At 49.6% G+C, this 22,964-nt stretch overlaps 1 long non-coding RNA gene across 1 annotated transcript; it reads right to left on the bottom strand.

Moving 5' to 3' along the window:
- Window positions 1-21,005: 21,005 nt before the first annotated feature.
- On the bottom strand, window positions 21,006-22,663 carry LOC147651213 (uncharacterized). Its single transcript, XR_015274407.1, has 2 exons — window positions 22,581-22,663; window positions 21,006-21,487 (listed from the first exon to the last, which is right to left on the bottom strand). It is a non-coding gene; the product is annotated as an uncharacterized LOC147651213 (long non-coding RNA).
- Between the last annotated feature and the right edge of the window lie 301 nt (window positions 22,664-22,964).

Genomic DNA, 22,964 nt, shown 5'->3' with positions numbered 1-22,964 from the left:
ATTTGGAAAGGTCTTTAGAGGGCAGTGAGTGCAATTCTCAATGCTGTGAATTCAGAAAAATATGGGTTTTGTGGCCTGGAGGACACTGTCACAGCGAGAATGATTGTTTGGGAATGAAAGGGTGACTGACGCATGTAATCCTTGTGTCCTTTGCCTCCTCTCTCCCAAAAGAATATTGAACTGCTTTTCTCTAAGGACAAATAGAAAGGAGAGGAAATATGGACTCATGCATGGCCAGGCTGGTTAATGGATTCTCATGTTCTCCTTCAAACACACCTTGTGCTCAGAAGAGGAATTTGTGAATAACCCTCCCCAGGTGAGAAGTGCTGGACCTCTTAATTCTGATGGGATGCATTTTCCTCCTGTCCCTCCCTGTGTGCCTTCCTTTTCCAGGCCCTTGCTTGGGGATGGGGAAAAGGGCAGGAGGAGCACAAGCAGCAAAGCCAGGCCTGGGTGTTGGCTGCCTGTGAAAGGCTCAGGTGTGGTTGCCATGGTGATACAAGTGGGTTTTAACCAGGATGGAAGGAGGGGGTATGGCAGGGGTGTGGCAGGGAGCTGTAATCCTGTGCTCCCGAGGCCTGTGCTGCACAGGAGAGCTCACCAGACCCTGTTGTGGTCTGCCCACGGTGGAGAGCCCAGAGCATGTGTTTTCTCAATATTCCTTCCATGCAACACCTGTTTTTTTGTTTTGGAGAGGGCAGGCTCCTGGAGCAGGTCCCTTGTTCGAGCACACCCTCGTCCTCTCCAGGCCTTTGGGTTTGTATCCATAACCCCCTGTGCTTGTTATTTTGAAGTGAAAGGTTTATTTTGACACTTCTGCTCTGTCCCATCCTCCCTTCAGCCTTCTCCCCAGCTGGCTGAGCTGAGCCTGGATTCCCTGGAACAGAAGGGTAGGCACAGGAGCAAAGTCTGTCTTTCTTTTGCAAAGCCTGTGGCAGCAGATTGCAGCGTTTGCTGTCAGTTCATTAATTACGAGGGCATTAACTTCCGAGGCTAGAAAACACTGGAAACACCAAGGTTGCTGCTTGGATGTTATAAATAACATATTGGATAGTTTTGAATTGGTAAAGAGCTCAAAATCTGCTGAGTTTTCCTGGGAGTACCTGGAGCTCCTCGCTCAGAGTTACTGGAAGAGCCTGTGCTTAGTTGGCCGATGCAATTTGCCCAGTATGGAAATATGAAGAGTCAATGTGGGATCTGTGGTGTGGGGATGATGGGTTAAGCTTGGTGTAATTCCTGCTGCCAGCTTATAGGAACAGCCCTCCAGGAGAAAAGTGATATTATTGTTGGATTGTGTTGGATATGCAAACTGCACCAGAGGAAACCTTAGGAAGTTGACATCAAAGGTCTCACTGATATTTGGAGTCTCTGGTGAGTGCCAGCTATTGCAGAAGGAGAAAACCAAAGCAAAGACATAGCAGCAACAGCAGTGACACTGATTCTTATTTTTTTAGTATTTTATTTTTTTTTTTATTAAAAGTGCACCCCTGCGGCGCAGCTGGCTACTTGCTCGGTGCAACAGCACCAGAGAGGAAATTCCTTCCCAGCGCTCACAGGTGATCAACTTACACATTGAAGCATGAAGTTTGATTACCCTTGTAACGTTTTATTAGCTTGCATAGCTGCAAATGTTATTAATGCTCATAAAATTATCCAGTCCTTTAAAATGTCTGTTCCACTGGTGTGCGTCTCCATGACTTCCTGGGGTAGTGGATTCCAGGAGTGACTGTGCTGGGTCAAGTCGTATTTTTCTTTTATTTCTCTTCAATCTACAGCCCTTTTGTTTCATCAGGTGCCCCCAGTTTGCTTTTAAATTATGGGGCAGGCTAATGCGAGGCAGCAAACTGGTTTTGACGGCTAACTTGGGTCTTTTATGGACTTTATTTTTTCTAGTGTACTGATATTTTCATGTATAGAACATTTTAACAAGTAATATATGTTTGTGCATATAGGTGCATGCGTATACCTGAAAGTGTGTGCAACAATTTATGTATAAACACATAAACTTGTGTTTTTATTATGTCACTTGAACGTTTTTTGTGTGCCTTGGGTGCCAGTGGTTTGGTGCAGGGATCCCACCCCACGCTCTGTCTCTGAGAGTTGTTCTGGGAGGCAGAGTAACACCAGGGAAGAAAAATGTGCCTCTGAGCCGTGTGTCAGCAGACTTCAGACACAATGGGGCCCGTGTTTCCAGACAAGCCTTTTTAGCTAATTAGCTGAGTAAAAAATCTATTTCTCTTCTTAAATTCCCTGCCATCCATCCACCTAATAGAGTCAAACAGCTCCATATTGTGGGGTTTATGCAATAAATCATCTATCTCCAGAATTTCTCTCATCGCTCCCAGCCATCTCTCTGTCCACAGGAGCTGCCTGTTTGCTCATTCTGGCTGCTCCCTTCTGGCAGTGACAGCAGTGGGAAAATGCTGGAGTTCTGCTCCTGATCGGGGTGTCCCTTGGCTGTCCCCCAGCAGCTCAGCCATGGCCATGCCCTTACTTGTCCATGGGTTATCCTACAGCAGACTCCCAGAAAGCAGAGGCTCCTGTGGCTGTGTGGTCTGGGGGGATCTCCTCACCCTGAGCTTTGCAGCCCATGTAGGGTCTGAGCTGGTCTCCAGCATCACCTCTGGGGTCAGGATGGATGACAGGTAGGACTTTGGGAAATCAAAAAAGAGCTGTCTTAACTTCAGCATCACGCAGGCAGGGGGATACACCCCCCAGATTTTGGTTGTGTGGTCAATTGAGTAGGAGCATCTCCTCTGGAAAGGAGACCCATATGGCAACAATTTTCACCTTAGGTCTGGACTTGGATGCTGCAACTCCAGCCTGCAGCGGTTGGATTGCAGTGAGCAAGAGTAAAGAGTCACTCCTAACATTGTTTTGGGTAGCAGTGCCTGGACTGGAGTCAAGTTCCTTTTTAACCTTCTCCTTAGCAAACTAAATTGACTGAACTCTTCCAACTTCTCACCTCAAGGCTGGTTTTTCACACCCAAAATTTATTATTGTAGCTATTGTCTGAACTCGCTCTTTCCGACAATACTTTTTTCTTTTTGTAGTTGTGACTACAAGAGCTGGACACAATGTTCTTGCCAGCACCAGGTAGTGATGTGAAACAGGACTCCCTTTGTACTCCACTGTGCAGGGGGGGTGTGGGTGGCTCAGCCTGGTGCTGGAAGCTCGTGCTCAGCCAGGTGTCCACGTTGACCTTCCCTCGCCGAGCCCCATTGTGTCCCACTGAAGTGAGCTGCAGTGGCAGGGACGTTGCATGTGGGTGGGCTGTCAGGCACTTAGGGGTGACTTTGGGATGGATAAAGGGTGAGCTGGTCACTGCTTTGCTGGCCCCCCGCTTTTGTTTGCAGCTCTTGAGATGTTTGAGCGATGTGGAGTCGGCTCCTCTGGCTGGAGGAGCAGTGCTGCCGCATTTTGTTTAATCTGTTTACAACCTCACATTGTATGAAATGGTTGAACCCTCGTTCATTTACCAAGAAAACACTTTTCCTACAGCCTGGTGACCTGTCCTTGGCTGGAGTTGCTGTGCTGTTATCCTTTTCATTTTCTACAGATGCTCTTGGCCGTTTTTCAACACGTTGCTGAAAACCCTTGAACGTGAGCCGAGAATTGCCGTGATCCTTCCCCTGGTTGGTGCATCTTTTTACTGTCTTGATTGTTTTAATAAGTGAAATTAAAGTGTTAGGCAATGATTTCTTAAACTGTCTGAAAACAGAGGAAAACCCCAAGAAAATTCTAGAACAGAATGCTTTTGTTGGCGAGAGTGAAGGTTTGTAAATATTTATTCTTCACGAGAAAAGAATATCAGGCTGTTGTGATAGAAAAAACTCAAGCAATTCAAATTTAAAGTGACAGCCCCCACATAGGAATCGGGAGCCTGCAGAAATGTCAATAGGTCAGGCCCAGTTGTGTTGGCATCAAGCTCCACCATCCAAATCCAGGAGAGTGCTTTCCACCCTTTGTTGTTGTTTGTAAAACAGGCACAAGTGTGTTTGTATCTCTGTGCTCCTCTCAGGGATTATCCTGCCAGCACCCAACCTGTGCTGCAGACAGCTGCCATTCCAAAACCTGCTTTAGGATTATATTTATGCTGGATATTCTGGAAGATTTCTTCACTGAAAGGGTTGTCAGGCACAACAACAGAACAAGCTTCCCAGGGCAGTGGTGAATTCCCATTTCTGGAGGGATTTAACAGATGTGTGGATGTGGCATCTGGGGACAGCTGGGTCAGTGCTGGGGGAATAATCAGACTCAATGGTTTAAAAGGGCATTTCCAACCTAAACCTGATTCTGTGCTGTTTGGATGCAAGGAGATCTTGAAAACCTTCTTCTGACAGGAAAACCTCTATAGCAACTGCATTCAGAGTGTTCTAGAAGTAGAGTAAGGCGTGGAGGAGGTTGTTCTGAGATGGAAAAAATTAGTGTGGATGTGGGACATGGGGACATGGGTCATTGGGGCCGGGTGGTGTTGGGGCAATGGTTGGACTCGAAGATCTTAGAGGGCTTTTCCAACCTTAATGACTCAGTGGTTCTGAATATCTCCTTCTGCTAAGGTGTGATGTGAAGCCCCACACTCAGCTGTGCTCTTCCTCTTGCTCTTGTCTCTGCTTAGCCATGCTTTGAAGCCAGGTGAAAGAGTAATCCCAAAATACCTTCCCTGGCTCCTGACAAGGGTCCAAGAATTTAATGGGTTTTGCTGAATAACCAAATGCTCTCCAGACCTCCCTGGTGCAGATGACTGGCATTAAGGGGTGGATTTCCTGAGTGACTCTGCCTGGACAGATCCCCTGGAAGCAGCATGAGGCTTCCAGAATGTGTTTGCTGCCTGAAAAGTCTGCTGAGGACTTGACTTTCCAGGGGCTTTGCTTCCTGCAAAGAAAGGAGGCTCCTATTGAATGCTTGAGTTTTGCAAAGCCAGGGCTGGAAGTTGTGCATAGGAAGTTTTTCCAAAATAAATGGAATAAATAAAATAAAATTGTGGGGAAGGAACTGAAGGCATGACAAGGCCTTTGTTCTGCTTTGTATTCTTGCCTGGGAATGCTCCGCTCAGCTGTGCATTAATCTCTGGTTTACTGTGCAGTCTTGGTGCTCACACACCAAATCCTCAAAGGGAGTGTGTGTGCAGGTATTCATGGAGGTCACCTCACCCTGGAGCTGCAGGGCGCCAGGCCCTTTTTGTGAGCAATAATTCATTGCTGCTGCAGCGCCGTGATTCCCCTGTCAGAGCGGGACGTGCCGCGCCTGGACAGCAGGGAGGAAAACTGAGAGCTGAACCCAGCAACAGCTCCTGCAACCAGAGCAGCCAGGATGAAACAGCTTCAGCGAGGAGCAGTGACAGCCACGAGGAGCCCAGCACCTCCTTAACTGTGACCTTCGTGATCCTGAGCCAAAGGTTGGGCAGTGGAAGATCCTTTCAAGAATCAGATCCTCTCCAGCAGCTGGGAATTGGGTGTGGGGCTGGTGGAGAGCTCTGCCGCAGCTTTGGGCGGCGGATGTGATGAGCATTAGCGAGCTGCCTTCTTTCCTCTCTGCCGTTCTTCAGAGCTGCTGTGTTTGGCAGGAATTAATGGATCTGGGAAGGGATGCCGTGGTTGCTGGCTGGGGTCAGGTAGCAGCAGGCCTGGAGGTGACAGGGTGGCTGTGCCAGCTGTTTGACAGTCCTGCCCAACATCCTGCAATTAGAGTTTCGCAGAGCACATCCCCGTGCCTTCATCTGTGATGTTTCAAAATTTCAGGCCTTGCTATTTGGTCCTGTGGGTGTGTTCCACATCATGGAAATGGACACCTAATGAGCCCTAGGTGATTAAGCTGGAATTGACATGCTGGGGGTATGTGTTCCACCACGGTCACTCCATCTCTGTCTGCTGCTCCAGTGTCTTTCCTCCCATCCCTGACTTCTGCCGGATTGGGAAGAGCAGGGAATTTTTATCCTCTGCCATGCAGTTAATTAGGAAGCATTCCAGTTTGTGCCGTTTGCTGGGGAGCATATCCAGGCTGTTCAGCAATGCTAGCAGAGAACAGATCCTGCAGGGAAAGCAGGAATTCCTGACACCATTCCCTGATTTAGGATGAGCTCAAATTCACCATACTCTAACCCTTAAGTCTCAAGACTGTGGGCCCTCCTGTGATCATTGGCACCAGTGAACAGAAAAGAAGGAATGATCTGAGAGTGGAGGTGTTGGTCTGTCCTTGGCCTGGAATTGCTGGCTGGGCATTCCATTGTGTGTTGTTATTTGGGAGAAGAGACCAACCCTCAGCTGACTACAACCTCCTTTTAGGTAGTTCCGGAGAGCAACTATTCTGTGTTTTCTCACCAGCAGCTGCTGGGACTTCACAAATGGGAAAGGGAGGTGGTCCCTGCACTTCAGGCTGGGCAGGAGAATCTGTTTATGCTTGATTGACACTGGGAAAGCATCAGTGAACCCTTGTGGAGGGGTGGCAGCTCATTAGGATTCAGGCTCAGTCTCTCTTCATCCTCTGGAAAATGCACCACCTGGCAGGATCACTCACCTCCACCCTCGGTGACAGGAAGAGACGGCCACCAGCTCTCGGTCACCAGTGCGGCATGTCACGGGGAATGACAAACTGGGGGGAAAGGAGCACGGGGTGGGGCGAGGGGGATGGCACAGGGAGAAGAAACATCTGACTTGGCTGAGCTCAGGGAAAGCTGAAAGAGCAGCTGCTGTTGCATGAATAATTACTGTTGTCCATCCTCTTCTGGACAGGCAGACAAGAGACTCCTGCCCACCACAGCAGGGGGATGTGTTGCCTGGGGGCCAGGAGCCGTGGCCGTGGGCTGGTGTGGGGAGGAGCAGCCTGCAAGCTGGGCCATTTGGGACAGAAATGCCTGGTTGGGGCAGAGCAGGGGGTCACCTAGCCCAGGTCTCTGCCTCCAGCAGCAGCAGCAGTGGGTGCTCTGTGCAGAGAACACACAGGAAAGGTCTCTCTTACCACCCATTGCAGTTGTGCCCAAAATCCCCAGTCACTGGAAGGGGCTGCTAGAAGGAACCTCTCTGTCTTCTCCCTGTAATAGCTGTTTTTTAATCTCCAGTCCATGAATCTGTATAATCCCATTTTGCTGCCTGCTGGCCTCGTGCTTTGATGCCAATTTTCCATTCCCCCCATCCCAGCTGAGATTTTTGTTGTGCCCTCACCTCTGTAGGAAGGTTCATGAGCCTTCCTCTCCCAGCTTTCCCCAGTGAGGGAGATTGGGAAGGCTGAAAGTGTTACAGGGTAGTCCCTACCATTTGATCATCACCTGCATCTTCATGACAGGTCACGAACTTCAGCTTCCTCCAGCTCCAAGTGGGATGGCCATAACCTGGCATCTGGAGGGAGCAGCTCAGTGTGGTGCTCTGTGTCCCTGTGTGTGGGAAGTGCCTGTACCAACATCTCCTCTCCGTCCTGCTCTGTTCCCGTCTCTTGGCAAGATGAAACTCCTTGGCTGAGGCAAGAGCTGAGCTCCTGGAAATGAGAGTTTGTTCTCGCTGACATGACTTGTGATCTTTGCTCCTGCCTGAATTAAGGTGACCCCCTGACTCTTGGTGTCCTGCTCCCACCCAGGACTCAGTGGCTCTTCCAAGCTGGAGCTACAGGCAGAGCAATGAGAGATGGTGTCTGCTGTTAATCTGTGCTGGTAGGTAAGCCCTGAGTGGGTCACTCTCCTCTGGGAAGCCACTTCTTCACAGTCATTGACCTTTATTTGGTTTGCCTTATTTACTCAGGTGGTGAATTAGGTCACATTGAAGTGGCTCCTGTTAAACTGAGCAATGGCCACTTAAATCTGGAGTGACCGTGTCCACACAGAGGTTAATGCAGTTTAATCCAATCACTTTAAATCTGCCCTTGCTGTTGCAAGGAGGGATTTCCATCAACATCCCTGCTCAGGTCTGTCCCTTGGTGAGGCAGAGGAGGAGCAGGCTGCTCCCAGTGCTTGGAGAGGGGAGCTCAGTCCTGCTGTTCCTCTTTGCCTAGAGCAGGAATCCTGGTTCTTGGAAGAGTGAATCTCTGCATGTTGATTTAGAATTCCAGCTGAAAAAAAATGAGGAATGCTTATTGCTGTCCTTAGACTCTCTTTAGTCTCTGTTTGTTTTTACAGCTCTTGACATACACGGGACAGAAGAACAAGGTTCCCAAGAGGAGCAGAGTTAACCAACGAAGTAAGAAACTTCCTGATCATTGGCAGGTGCTGAGGAGTTGTGCTAACACTGTAACTTCATCAATCTTGGGCTGAATAATTAGAAATTATCAAAACAGGAATGGCAGAAAATGCTCCTCTGGGACCTGGAGATGATCCAGCACCAGCAGCTCTGATGCTGACAATTTGCTGAAGCAGAGTTTTGTCTGGATTGTTCTCTTGCTTGGAATGGCTGGAACTTTTGTCTAGTGCCGCTCCTCTTCTGCACCATCAGGACCTTTGCAGCTGGTGGGGAATGTATTAACTACCAGGAAAAAATTAACTCTATCCCAGCGAAAGCAGGACACCAGGGCTCCTTCTGTGCTTCAGTCCAGAGGACACCCCTCCCTCCCCACCATCTCCCAGGACTTTGGATGTCTAAAGACTGCAAAGTGTTAACACACTCCAGGATGGCTGGATGGAGAACTGCTCTCCATCAAGATCCCACTTGAGACCCTTCCTAAGCCTGCAGCAAAGGCTCAGTATCAAACCCTGGACAAACCACATGCTCTTGGTCTCTGAATACCCCAGGCAGTAGCACTGCACCTATTGTCTTGAAATGGCATCCACCACCCATTCCCACTCCACTTCCCATGCACTGTTCAAAGCCCCATTGCTCCTTTGTAATGCCAGGTAGGATCAGCAGTGGATTTGCCATGAGATCAATCAGCCAGGATCAGCTGGATGCACTGGCCTCTGTCAGCAGCTATCCCAGTGTTAACATCCCTGGCAGGATCTGATATTAATTAGCTGTGCTGGGTGTGGGGAGGATGGGCTGCCCTGCAGAGCTCAGCCTGGGAGGAGGCATTCACACTCTCATTTCAGAGTCACAGAGTGTGCTGAGCAGGAAGGGACCCACAAGGATCATCCAGTCCAGCTCCTGGCCCTGCACAGACACCCCAACAATCCCACCCTGGGCATCCCTCAGAGCAGTGTCCAAGCTCTCCTGGAGCTCTGGCAACCTCGGGGCTGTGCCCATCCCCTGGGGAGCCTGGGCAGTGCCCCAGCACCCTCTGGGAGAAGAACCTCCTCCTGATCTCCAACCTAAACCCTCCCTGACACAGCTCCAGCCGTTCCCTGAGGTGCAGTCCCTGGTCAGCAGAGGGAAGGGAAGGTGCAAGGCTGATGTTGTGCCTTCCATCCAGCTTGGTTACCCTGAGCCCAGCTGGGACAGGTGCTCTGGTCTGGCCTTGGGGAAGGCTCTGGCTGTCAAGAACTGCTCTGGGCGTCTCTGACAACTTTTGTCCTTGAAATTCATCACTCTGAGTGTCTCCCCTCTGAGGAAAGGTGATTTTAATACCTGTAGTCTATGAGTAGAAGGGAGGAGACGGAAGGGGAGGAAAACTGGAGTTGTTGTGTGGTGGTTGAGATCAGCAGGAAGTCACAGCTGTCCCCCAGACCTGCAATACACAAACTTCCCTCAAACCAAGCACTTAATGTGCAAGGAAAGAGGTGGCTGATAACAGAGATTACCCTAATGAATAAACAAATGTTTTAAAAGACGGCTCCTCTTGCAATGCGTTATTTTTAACTTAGCGGCAATTTGCATGTGAGTCAATTTGCATACATTAAATACATCTCCCCTTCTGCACCGAGCTCCCCCTCCCCTTCAGTACAACATCTCATTATGGGGCTGCTGGGACTGGGGAGCTGGTGGCTCTGGAGGGGATATTAATTTGCCCAACACATGCTGTGTAGGATTTTATCACTTGCTGCACATTGGACCTGCTGTCTTTGAAGTCACCAGAGCCTCGGAGGGCCTTCTGCTAGAGGTGGTTGAAATGGAAAAAGAAAGGAAGAGGAGGGGGAACCACCAGGAGTAGAAATGCACGAAGAAGAAAGGAGATTGTTCAGCTGGTGTTAACTTGACAGAAAATGAGCGATGCAGAAACCTCTCCCCTCTGCCAGAGCGCTCGCGCATTGTGGGTGGGGGTTGTTTGGTTTGCTTCTTGTTTGAAGTGAAATTTTGCCATTTTTCTGGGAGCCACAGAGAAGGAGGAATGGCCCAGTGGGAGCCCCAAGAGGAAGCTATGGGGTGGAGGCACAGATGGTCCCTCCAGCTCTGTGTTGTTGTGGCTTTGGGGGGGACGTGGAGGTTTGTGTGTGGTAGGATCCCCCTACCACGGTTTACGTGGAGACCCCCACGGGGGCTTGAGAGGTGGCAGATTTCTGCCTCCAGGAAAGGTTCAGGCTGGATATTAGGGAAAAATTCTCCACTGAAGGAGCAGTCAGGCACTGGGACAAGGTTCCCAGGGAGGTGTGGAGTCACCATTCCTGGAAACATTCGGAAAATGAGGAGATGTGGCACTTTGTGATGTGGTTTAGTGGACAAAGTGGAATTCAGTCAAAGGTTGGACTTGGTGGTCTTGTAAGTATTTTCCAACCTGAATGATTCAATGATTCCATGGTGTGGGAGCTGCTGCCACCCCATGCCTCAGTTTCCCCATGACACAGAGAGGATTAATGATGCCAGCTGCTCTTAGAAGACTTCAGGACATGCTCAGAGCATGTGGTGATGGAGAACTGGTGGGAGGAACTCTTCTCCATGACCTGGATGTCTGTTTGAGGGGTGTTGTGATGAAAACACACAGGTGTCATGACATCCCTGTCTTTGATAGACAGAGAAGTCACTTTGCTGCCCTAAGATCAGCTCACAGGGTTTTGAAATGCTGCTGATGCAGTGGAAAAAGCTTTTGCTGTTGTACAGCAGAGCCCAGGGGGATTTTTCACAGTTCCAAGTACTGACCAGAAACCCTGGAAATGTTTTGAGGAAGGAATGAAAAAGAAAATTTCTTTCAATTAGTTCAGCATTTTTCAGCCAGTTCTGGTTGCAAACAAGAACATTGTACTGAGCTCGAGTGTTCCTTTGAAAGAGCCTTAAAAAAACCATCCAGGGAAATGAATAAAGGAAGTGACCCAAATCTAAACTAGACTGATAGGCTGTAGAAGACTTATCTTCACCAAGTAACAAGGTCCCTTCTCTCTTCCCATGTACCACGAGTCTTAGCCAAAGCTCCTGCAATGTGGCAATTCAGGAATAAATGTCAGCAGCTCCTCCATGCAAGGAATATTTGGATGTCAGCAGCAAGAGGCAATGTTTCTGATAAAGTGATGCAAATGGGATGCTGGGATCAGGGCTGGGATCAGGGCTGGGGACCTCTGATCTCATGCAATTTCCATGCTTTGAGGGTACCCGATCCCTGCAGAGCAAAGGGTTTTGAGCAGGTAATGGGCAGCCCACCCCATCCTCCTTGGGAAACCCTTCAGGCAATCACTTGTTTTGGTCCACAAAAACACCAGTCAAGGGAATGAAGAGCATGGCATGTGGGTTTTGTTAATTAGAGAGGGTGGGGAAATCCATATCCTTCTGCAGCAGCCTTTGTGCGGTGTGTGCAGCAAAGGAGCGCTCCTGCCCATCCGAGTGTAGGGCAGGGGGGGTGACAAAGGTGAGTGAAACATCTCACCTTGGGTAGAGAGCATGGCTGGCCAGGAATAAAAAATATTTGGTGGAGGAGGATCTATTCTATTCAGGCAGGACACCGTGAGCCCAGTGCAGCTTGTTTCCAGGTCCCTTGGGAAAAAGGGAAGAGTCAAACTGGAGGAGAGGTGTCTGTGGAAAGGCTGGTCTCTGCCTGGAGCTGCTCCAGGCAAGGCAGCTGCTCCCAGGCTGGGCTGCACTCCAGCGGGGCATGATGGAGAGGGATGGAAGCAGGGTTGAAAGGGTGTGGTCAGAGGTGTTCTTTTGGGTGTGTTGTGATGCACTCTGGGCCACCTCCCTGTCTCCAGCATCCTGTTGCCCGTCAGGCAGTGCCTGGATGCCTCCACAGAGGGAAGACACCTCCAGCCCCCACTGACCTTGGTGAGCAGCCTGGGCTTGTCCCCCTTGGTTGGAACCAGCTCACCCTGCCCTCCTGAGCACTGTTTTGCAGAGGGGACATCACAGAACGTGTCCCCCAGAGGCCACCCTACAGGATGTCCTAAGAGCTGCCGAGTGAAGCATCCGGCCCCGCTCCCTCCTGGCTGGCCCCACTGCTGGAATTGTTTCCACGGCAAGAGAACAATACCTCTCCTTCCATCCAAGAAACATTTATTACATGATCAGTTTCAGATGTCTCTTTGGGGAGGAGGGGAGAGCGGAGGAGAAATAGATCTCTTTTTTACGGCAGCACGGCAGGATCCATCCCGTAATGGATTAATTATCCCCGCGCGCAGGCGGGCTGGGGGGATGTTCGGAGCAAGCGCCAGGGTTGCCTTCCAAGAGGAGCAGACGTGGATATTTCTAGCCTCCTTTTTCACAAACTAAAAGGGGTAATTAATTAATCTGGAAGCTTTCACGTTCATTATAATTCCCTCCCTCTTCTTGTTTTGTTTCTCCCCTTCGATTGTGCGAAACGTGGAGAAAGGTAAAGAGTTTAGGGGCCTATTATGCTGCTCCTTCCCGAGCCCCTGTCAATCTCCCTGCTTGCTTTCATACCTCTGCCTCCTTTTCTCTCTCTTTAAAGCCCTCAGAGGTCGGAAACATTTCCTGGTTTTCCTTTGCATGCCCTGAAGGAAACGGTCTGGGCTGGATTATCTGCCGGTATAAACCAGCGCTGATGCACAGGCTCTCTCAGCAAAGTATTCCACACTTCTGGGAGCTCCTTCCATCCATCACATGGGCTAGGGAGGAGAACCATCCCTTGGGCCTGCTCCTCCTCAGCTGGGGAGGAAGGCACAGGATTAATGCTGACAATACAAGCACTACCTAGGTAAAGACAGAGTCTCCAAAGCCCAGGAGGTAAACGCTGTTACGATGCCATTTCCCCGTCCTTTCCCGTTTTTTATTTCCACCCAGCCACGCTTCAACTCGAGCAAGAAGCATAAATTCTGCTGTCCCTCGACTCCATCTGCTCACAGAGCTAAAGAGATATAAAGGATGTAGCCAGAGTGAGCCAGTCCATTATGGAGTGCTCTGGAGAGGCTGAGGCAGAGATGCAGCCAGGGATTAGAGGACATCCAGGAGCAATCGCAGCCCCTTTAAACTAAGCATGACTTCTCCAAAACACCTAACAGAAACTAACTTCCCAGGGATGGAGGATTGGAAAAATCTCATTTCAGGCTGTAGATCCCAATTATTTTAGCTCTGTGAGGCCAGAGATGGGCTGGTGGGAGGCATTTTCACATCTCCCAGGAGGGGAGGAGCCCTCAGCCTAAGGTTTGGGTGCTTACTGGAGGATTGGTCCTGTTCCATGCCTGCCTGACAACCCAGCTTTCTGTAGGAAAGCTTCTGGGCAGCCCAGCCTAGAGAAACTTGTGGTTCTTGAAGCAAGGTTGCTGGTGCTTTGTCTCCCCTTGAGGCAAGAAATTTTTGGATTTGCATCCAAAAGCAAGGCCTGGCCATGGAGCTCTGAATGGAAACCCCTATGCACTGAGTCATCTTTCCCCTTACCCAGTGCTGTGAACGTTTGACATGGCTGATCTGAAGGTTAAAAAAGCCAGCACAACCCTCAGAAAAACCCCTTCCAGAGGCACCACGTGGTGACCATTTTTTGGTTTTTCTGGATGTGAAAAGTGTCCCAGTGGTAAGGGAAGGAATTCTCAGTGTCTCAGAAGCCTGTTTGATTCTCTTTGTCTGCCTGCCTGGTGACACTCATGTGTCATTTGCTGCTCTTGGCAGTGAGTGGGAGTTTATGGAATGAGAATATGAAATTCCTCCCTCTTCCACAGTGGTACACAGCTTAGAAAGATGGGCTGTCCTGGCTACATCCCTCCAAGTGGCAGAACAAATAATTGGGATATGAAGAGCTGCTGTCCAACTCAATGTCGTGTTCAAAGGCTCCTGGTTGACTGGAGCTCTGGAGAGGCTGTTCCAATAATGGGTTGTCTTTTGTTCCTCTGCCCAAAACCAAGTTTAATGAAGCATTTGTTCTTTTACTGCCCTCTCCTTAACTGGGTTTTAAAAGCTTTCCCTCAGAGCTGGGTGACAAAAGCAAAATTGTGTCCTGATGTGTTTGTTTGAATTCTTAAGTGAATTTGCTTGGGCGATATTCCCAACCTTTCCCTGGTGACTTTCCAAGAACATTCAAGCAACGAGATTTTCATTGGCAGGAAACAAAACAAAACGAAAACCAGCAAATTTCAAAGTCACATTTGCAGGTTTTTCTAGCACTATTGATACCTGCAGTGCTAAAATATCCTGACATGGTCTTATAACAGATTGGTGAAGATTTTGATGAATAATGAATTGTGATTTCTTTTTATTTGCCTTCTTGTTCTGGTTGAACTCTTCAAGCTCTTGAGTTATTCTTTGTAATCATGAGACCTGGAAACTGATTTTCCCTAGGTCTGAAATGATGAGCCTTTGTAGCTGAGTTTGCTGAAATGCAGATGTTTGATCCTCAGAATTTCTTCAAGTGTTGGTTCTGGTCCAGTTTGGACCAAAACTGGATGTTATTATTATTTCCCCCCAAATCTTGCTATAAACAGGCAATCTCAGAACTAAACCTTAGCCAGGGTATGATGTTACATGCCTCCAACTCTGTGTAACCTTCATTTTTTGTTAACTTGATCTGTACTTGTAGAGGGTTTCCCAGGATCACAGGCTGGAATCATTTGGGTGGAAAGGGACTCAGGGAGTCTTTTGTCCAACATCTTGTACCAGGGTTAGTTTAGGGATCAGACCAGGGTTTGAAAGCCTCCAAGGATGGAGACTGCACAGGCTCTCTGGGCAACCTGTACCACGTTTGCCCACCTGCTGTCACATCCAGTGTTTATATCTGCTCATTTCAGTTTAGGCCTATTGTCTCCCATCTCCATCTTCCTGGAAATACCCTGGCTCCAGCTTCTTGCTAACTCCAGGTAGGAGTTAGACTGTGAAGTGTCCCTAAGCCCAGCTCCCTTGGCCTACATTTGGGGCAAAAAATGCCTGGGACACACTTCTCTCTGGATCCCTGACACTGCTGTGCTTGTCACAGAATTCCCCCAGCTCAAAGAAGGTCAACCAAGCCACAATTTGCCAGTTTTCAGCTGGAGATGTGGAGCTGACAGGTGACTGACACCAATGCAGGGCTGGAGCCTGGGAGAACAACCCACAGGGATTTCTGAGAGCTGGATTTGCCAGGCAACCTTTCCTCAGCTGCTGCAAGTCATTAGATTGTGGGGTGTTTCTGATGAAATGTGTCTGCTTCAATGGGTTATTGCTTCCCAGGAAAACTCAATTTCATTGGGAGACAACTGACCAGCTCCTTTCCTAATAAGCACCACCAAATCATCTGGTGTTATCAGCAATAGAATGAGAGCTGGCAAAAAAATTAATTTGAAACGCAGAAATAACTAATATTGGGGAAAACCTAACTTTTCTGCTCCACTGGGGACTAGTGCACTGCCAGGGGATCCACTAAACAGCACAGTTCATATTTTAAATATTTGCTAAGTGAATGTAGAGGCAATTGTTTGGGGAAGTATTTGTCAAATAAACTCAAACAACAAATGCATTTGAGGAAATTGGATTTGTCCACCTGATATTGCAGGAACAGGAGAAGAGGCTAAATTCATCAGATAAACTGTTCAGCTGAACTGTTTGTTCTCCTCTATCCACCCTCCAATCATTATTTTAGAGAGACTACAACTGTTGTAGGCACTGTGCAGAAAATTTATAGGGAACAGATCTCCAGCTGCTGAAGCCCAGAGCCTGCATGATGGACGTGGCAGATAGGGGAAGATTTAGCATCCAGCACTCTGGGGAAGGAGGCGAGTCCATCTCTGTGCCCAGAGTGGTGAATTCTCCCCCTGCACCCATATCAGAGACTCACTAGGTTTGTTTTGTTTTATCCAGCTGCAGCACGGTGGTGGGAGCTGCCACTGTGATCGTCACAGTACGGGTCAAACCTTCAGCTGGTGCCACTCTCAGCCACAAAACAGCAGCTGGGAAGGCAGGTCAGGACTTCTGGGATGTGAGCACAGACTGGGAAATGTGGGGCACCAGTAGCTGGTACAAACTCCATCTCCTGGCTTCCTCCCAGCACCTGAAATGAGGAGGCAATTGCTCCAGGGCCTCCCAGCCGTGGTGATTTATGGCTGAGGGGGAAATGGGTTCTGGGAAGGTGCTGCCCATCTCCATCAGTAATATATGGCAAACCCTTGGCCAGGTGCTAAAAGCAGGAGGGGGAGATGTGGCTCACTTTATTTTGCAGGCAGGGACTGTAGAAATCAATTTTATAGCTGCCCTGGCTTGTAGGAGTGCTGAGCTCAGAGAGCAGGAAGGGGCTCCTCAGGGTTAACTGCTGGGATCTGAGGATGTGAGCAGAGCACAGGGGGTGGACACAGTCCCTGCAGCAGTCTGGAGCAGTTGTTGAGGGAAGGAAGAAGGAAAAGAAGAAGGAATTTGATTTCCAGGACAGCAGATTCAGGGAAGTAACTCAAAGATAAATTCAGGAAAGCAAATGGTGCAAAGCTGCTGTTGTCAGAGCCCAGACTCTAGTTCCCAAATGGCTTGGGAAGCTGAGATCAAGACAGGAGGTGACTGTAGTTTGGAGATGCAAGATGTAAGGTCAGGAGCCAAATCTCTGAGCTGTAGAAAAATGAAGCTGTATTTTAGTCTTGAAGAAAGGTGTAGAAGTGATGGAAGAACACATGGCAGTGAGAGAGGAAGGAGCTCAGCTGCAGGGGAGGCAGCACAGCAGGAAGGGCAAAAGATTTGTTCCCTTTGGAGGGGTTCCAGCTGTGCCCCCAAGGCCTGCCTGGGTAATCTTTATTCTCTGAGACCTGTATCTCTACAGTGGGGCTGAAATAATGTGGGTTTTCTTTTTCTTCCTTTGCACACAAAATTTCTCTCTGGGGTTGTCAACCAAGTGTCTCCCAGGCCTGGAAGAATTCACGCTTTTAAAGCCTCTCAGACCTTCATAGTGGAAATAGGCCTGGCATAGAAACATCTGGAGAAAATCCAAAGTGCAAACTGTGGGTTAGAAAGTGCAGCTCTCCCCTCTCTTTTTGTTCCTTGGATCTGTTGGTATTTGGCTTTCAGCTGGATTTAACTGGCTGAACTGGGATATGTTCACCTTAGAGCGTGGTGAACACCACGGGATGGACTCCCATGGGATACCACAGGGTGTTTGTTATCTCTGGGTGTTTCTCCCCATGGCCTGTGTGCTGGGCTTGATCTTTGATGCTTTTAGCTTGTTTTTCAGACTCGTTGCAGCTTTCCCAAGGCAAATCCAGGTGCTGTTCCAAACTCCCAGCTCCTGGTGTATGTGGGATGCTGAGGGCCAGCTCATCTATCTACAGGCTCCTCTGGGACACTTCCTCAGACTAAACCTGACCTGGAATGTCCTGGGTTGTGCCTGGCTGACCTCACTCACCGCTCCTCTTCTGGGTTTGTGCTAAAATCCCTGGCAATGCTCGCTGCCCTGGAGCAGTGGTGGCTGCAAGGGATGGAATATTCCAGATGGAGGGGGGCCTATGATGTTCATCCAGTCCACTTCAGGGCTGACCAAAATTACAGCCAGGCTGGACAGGCCTTGGAGCAACCTGGTCTAGTGGAAGGTGTCCCTGCCCATGGCAGGGGGTGGAACAAGGTGACTTTTAAGGTCTCTTCCAACCCAAACTGTCTTGGGGTTCTGTTAAGGGCATTGGCCAAATGTCTCTTAAACGTTGACAGGCTTGAGAGATTAACTACCTTGTTCCAGGGTTTGAACACATTTTGGTAAAGAAATGAACACATTTTTGGACTGATGTCCAGCCTAAACCTTCCCTGGTGCAGCTTTGAACCATTCCCCACTGCTGGATATTGGGGAGAAGAGCCTGAGGGAGTAACTGCTTTGTTTGTGGGTGATGCCTGCATTTAGTTTTATCCCTTGAGCTCCCTGACTCTTCCTGGGGGCAGAGCAATCTGGCTGTGCCATCACAGAGCTGTCATTGGCATCTCCAGAAAACCATGTCTTTTTGAGGTCCCAGGGTGGGGGGTTGTGCCAGGGGCTGGTTTGCTTTAGCAGCTGGCAGTGGGATCCACAGAAGGATCCTATCGGAGTGGGAAGTGCTTGAATGCAGGACTCTCCCTCGCTCTGAAAATTCAGGTTAGTGGGCTTGGCTGCTTTCTCTTTGTGTTCAGCTGTAGCAGAGGGATTAAGTTTCCAAGGAACTGAACTCTCGGAATTAGAAGCTGAGCCTTGGATTTGGTTAAAAAAAAAAAAATCTTGACCAGAAACCTTGAGCATGAATTTCCTTTTCCCCAAGTTCCCACTGTCATTCCATAAGAGGCACCCCAAGAGGTGCAAGCACCCCAGCTCTGCCCCCTTGGCTTTCTGTAGGGGGCAGGAGGGACTCCCAGAGGGGAAATCCTCCCCGGGCAGTCGCTGAGATCCAAAGCAAGCCCACCTGTTGGGGCTCTGTGCTGCAGTGATGCAGAGCAGATGTGTGTTTGGGCAGGTGTGGGGTGGGCCGGCTGCCAGCCCCGGCTGCACGTGTTCCCAGGATGGAGAGACCCTCCAAAGATAAGTCTGCAGTTCCGATGAGGGGATATTGAGTTCTGTGCTGCAGGGCAAATGCTGTCCGCTCTGTAATGCAGCTGCTGATGAAGTCATGTCCTTGTTCCAGGGAGCTCTGGAAAAAGGCAGACCCGGCCTTTTTCTCTCCAGTAACATACTGGCTTACCTGTTTTCATTCTGGGGCTGGCAGCCTGGATTAGGAGCTTTGTCTGGCTGACATGTCAGCTGATGGAAAGTATCCCCTGTGCTGGGAAGTTTTCCATATCCAATTTCCATTCTCCATTCCTATATTCAACTTCCCTTTGTCACTGTTGGTGGAGGTGTGCTCTGCAGCAGTCTCTGAGGAGGTTTGGTTGTCCTCCTGTGTGTTTTGCTCCCTTTCCAGGCTTATCTGAAGGAAAAACCCCCAACATGTCTGACTCTGCACGCAGAGTGCCCAGATCTGGTGCTCAGAAAGACTCCCTGGTCCCCAGGCAAGCACAGTGAGTTACCCTGAGCTGTCACTCACCCTGTGTGGCAGGGCCAGCCTCCCCATCCAGGGGTGACAGAGGGTCTCACCTGCATGGCCTCATGGAACCTGCTCAAATTTTTTGGCTGTTTAACTTGCTCTTGTACAAAATAGTCTTAGCAGGACTGTGCTGGGCAGAGGGGAAGGTCAGGAGCTGATCTGTGGGGGCATGATTCATATCTCCAGTGTGCGAATTCCCCTCGGGCCTCTCAATGGCTTGGGGTTGAAGCCAAGAGATGAGGGAGGAGGATGGAGCCCGGTCTCTGTGCTGGCAGCATCTCCTTTGACACCTGCACTGAAATCCTGGGCCAGCTGTCTCGTACCACTTTAGTCCCTGGCCCAGCTCTCTTAGAAGCAGCACTAATCAGCCTTTAAATGCTGGGAACATTAGGAGAGTGATCTCCATATTTCCCAGCTCTCCTGTGAGGGTGCTGGTGCACAGCAGCTGCTGGGAATGACTCCCGGAGCTGGGAACTCCGCTTGGCCATGGGTCACATCCTCGGGTCTGTCCCAGATTCCTGCCTGCTGCCAGGCAGGGGTACTGAGTGCTCTCCAAGCCCAGATTGGTGTGTACAGCCCTTGTTGCGTGAGCCACAAACAAGCGTGGGGGCTGCCTGTTGGAATAAAAGGGCAGGGAAATTACCTTGCAGGAGCAGGCTGGTGAAGCAGCTTGTTCCCCACATCCCTGAGGACACAGAGCCATTCAGTGCCTTTGTGGAGTGGCCCTGCTGCTCCATCTGTACACACACTGTACATTGCTGATTTATTTAGGACTCAATTTTGTGCTAAAAAATCAAGAACAAAAAAAGAGCCGCCTGACCGCAGCAAAGACAGCCCTCCCTGGACTTGCAAATGACACACTGAAGCTTCTGGAAACGTGTGTTTGATGGTGATCATAGGATAGCTGGGCTTGGAAGGCACCTGAAAGATCACCTGGATGCAGCTGCCCTGCAGGGATAGGGTTGGATGAGGATGGGCAGGGACAACTTTCATTAGATGAGGTTGCTCAAAGTCCCATCCATCCTGGTCTTGAATCCTTCCCCTTGTACTGTCAGGTTCCTTCCAGAAGAGTTTTCTCCCCATTTCATGTGTGAACAAAGTCAGGGTTGATTTTTCTGCAGCTGCCACTCCCAGCAGTGTCTGGGACCTGACCTGAGAGCCTCTGCTGCCCCACAGAGTCTCCAGCAGAGCAGGAAACCAGTCAGGGCTGTCACTTTCCAACTGTTCTGGGCCTTTTGTGGGGGTAAGGATGGCTTTTGGTTCATGTGTTAAGGGTGGAAAGCAGACCAAGCCATGACCCAGAGCTGTCTGTCCTGGGACGAACACGGGGAGCTCTGACCTCCCTGTCCTGGCTCTTCCCAGAGTGCCATGAGCCTGTTCAGCCTGACTGCATCTCCTCCTTGCCCCATCCCAAGGATAAGGGCTCAGCAGGATGCTTAGGCACAGGAGAGGTTTCCATACACCACTTGTCATGGACTGGGATTTGCTGTGTGAGAGAGTATTTAAACAGCCTCTCCCCCTGTCCCAGCCTCCCTACCTGGGAGACTGAGTGGCTTTTCCCTTACTGAGCTTGGCTGTGGGGGTGGATGTGATGAGATTGCTCAGGGCTGTATTCACACATCCTGGTGGACATGCTAGGCAGCCAGCCTGAGAGATCCAGGACGTGGGGAACACAGTGCTGGGTAGAAACCTGCCTCCCTACCTGGCCAGCAGCTTCAGCTTGGGTTGTTTTCCATAACATCCTTCTGAAAAATGTTTTTCTTTAGAAAAAAGAGGTTGTCTTTTCCCCCTCTTTTTTTTTTTTTTTCCAGAAGGGAAAGAATTTCCTTTAAAACCAAAAGCAAGAAACAGAAAATTGGAAGATTTTTCATAAAGTTTAGTTTTTGTCAAGGCCTCATTTTCCTCTGAGAAGTGAAGTGAGGAAACAAGGGAGAAGGCTCTAACTCATGTCAGGTACCTGTGTGCATGAGCATGATTTGTGTGCTCTTTCCTTTTGCTTCCTTCTCTCGCCACGTTCCCTCTGACAGAATATCCCTTCCAGGGCCTTCTGCCTCAAATGTTCTTAAAATTGATTTCTCTGTAGCACTGCCTATTGGATCATTGTACTCCAAGCTCTGTCTCACTCAGCTGAAGATCTCTGAACTTCTGTGTGGACTCTTGCAATCCCAGGACTGCTTGTACAGCCGGTGATGCCGACAAGGATGAGCCGACCCTGCTCCTGCTCCTTCTGGCCGTGCCTCCCTCGGCACAAATCTTCATTTACGGAGGGATTTTCTTGGCTTCTCTCTCGCGATTCCTGGCTCCCCCGTTCATATCCAAAGCGGTGGTTTAGCAGAACTTGTTTTGACAAAAGCAAAAGGATATTCACAGCCAATTAAAAATATGGTAATGGAAAGATGGGGAAGAAACATAGCTCTTCCTCTGCTTGAGGGGGTTGTTGGGAGCTGTCACTGTGCTTAGAGGGATTAACAGTGTGTGCTGCAGGTCCATGTCAGATTGAATGTTAAGCTCCCAGGCTACAACCATGCTCCTGGGAGCAGGGAAAAAAAATCATTCATTACTGTGGGGATGGAAGGATTGCTTCAGTAATTTGCTCACTGTCTTGTGCTCTCTCTCATGCAGGCACACACACACACACACACACACACACACACACACGTGTGTGTGTGTGTTCACAACACTCACTTCATGAGTGTCTCGTGCTGCAGATAATGGGAATTTAGGGTTGCTGGGGTAGAATTCCATGCCTGACATGCCTTGTGGTGAGAAGGACAGGCCAGGTGAGGAAGGGCAGAGGTGCTGGAAGATCTGGACTTGCATCCCTCCCTTTCCCCCCTTATGACCTGTTCTTTTATGTGGGTTTCTCCCCAGTCTGTGCCATGGGTGATGGGTGTCTTGAATTGCTCATCATCCTCTTCCTCTTTGGGTGCCTAAGGTTGTGTGAGCATCCCAGGCAGGCAGTGTGAGTGCAGATCAGAGTTAGTGCCTCTGCTCACTGCCTGTGAAGAGCTTGATGTGCAATTCCTCCTGTGGCGTGGGGGTAGGTGCTGGTTGAAGTTGTGTAAATCCACAAAGGAGTAAAAATGGTTGTTTTGGAAGTCTCTGCATGGTTTGCTTTCAGCTGTGTGCAGGGTGTGCCAGGGCTGCCAGGAGTCTGTGTCCCGGGTTTCTGCAGTGGATCAGCAGGCACAGCTGACAAGTGATGGATCACCTTTGAGGTGACACCTCAGGCTGTTTTCAGAGATGTCATTCAGCAGAAACTGAGCATATGGAATAGAATATGTGGCAAGAAACTGGAGCCACATCCATCCTCTTGCTCCAGGAGTGATGGAGAGACAGACAGGCTCTCTGATCTCTGCCTTTTCCTCTTCGCTCCCTTTGTGTTCCTCATCTGCTGCTGTTTTGTCACCCCTTTTAGTTTCTCTCTTACCTCTCCTCAAGAGGTAGAAGTCCCTGGATTAAGCTGGAGTTGCCAGTACCTGCCTGATGGACATGAAGAAGAGTTCAGAGGTGTTTGGCAGTCATTGTGGTGCCAATTCCAGCTTTGGTGTGCCTTCTAAGAAGCCCCCATGCTCCTGATTCCACTCCCACATTGTGACTGGGAAAGCACAAGGGGAGAATTTGCCTTAATCCCTCTTTGTGAGGTCCTGGCATCTCCTCTAAGACAAGCTACTCCCCCAGGAGCAAAATCTCTGCAGGCTGATGTGCAGAAGAGCAAGGTCTGAGCTGCTTTCTGGCAGGCAGCTGGAGCAGCCTGTAAAGGGTTACCTCAGACAGCAAGAACAGCCAGACTCTACAGCACTGCCGTGTTTTT

The sequence above is a fragment of the Cyanistes caeruleus genome, chromosome 10 (genome assembly GCF_971803275.1).
Source record: "Cyanistes caeruleus chromosome 10, bCyaCae1.hap1.1, whole genome shotgun sequence".
Classification (NCBI taxonomy): domain Eukaryota; kingdom Metazoa; phylum Chordata; class Aves; order Passeriformes; family Paridae; genus Cyanistes; species Cyanistes caeruleus.
This window is presented reverse-complemented; position numbering and strand designations above follow the sequence as displayed.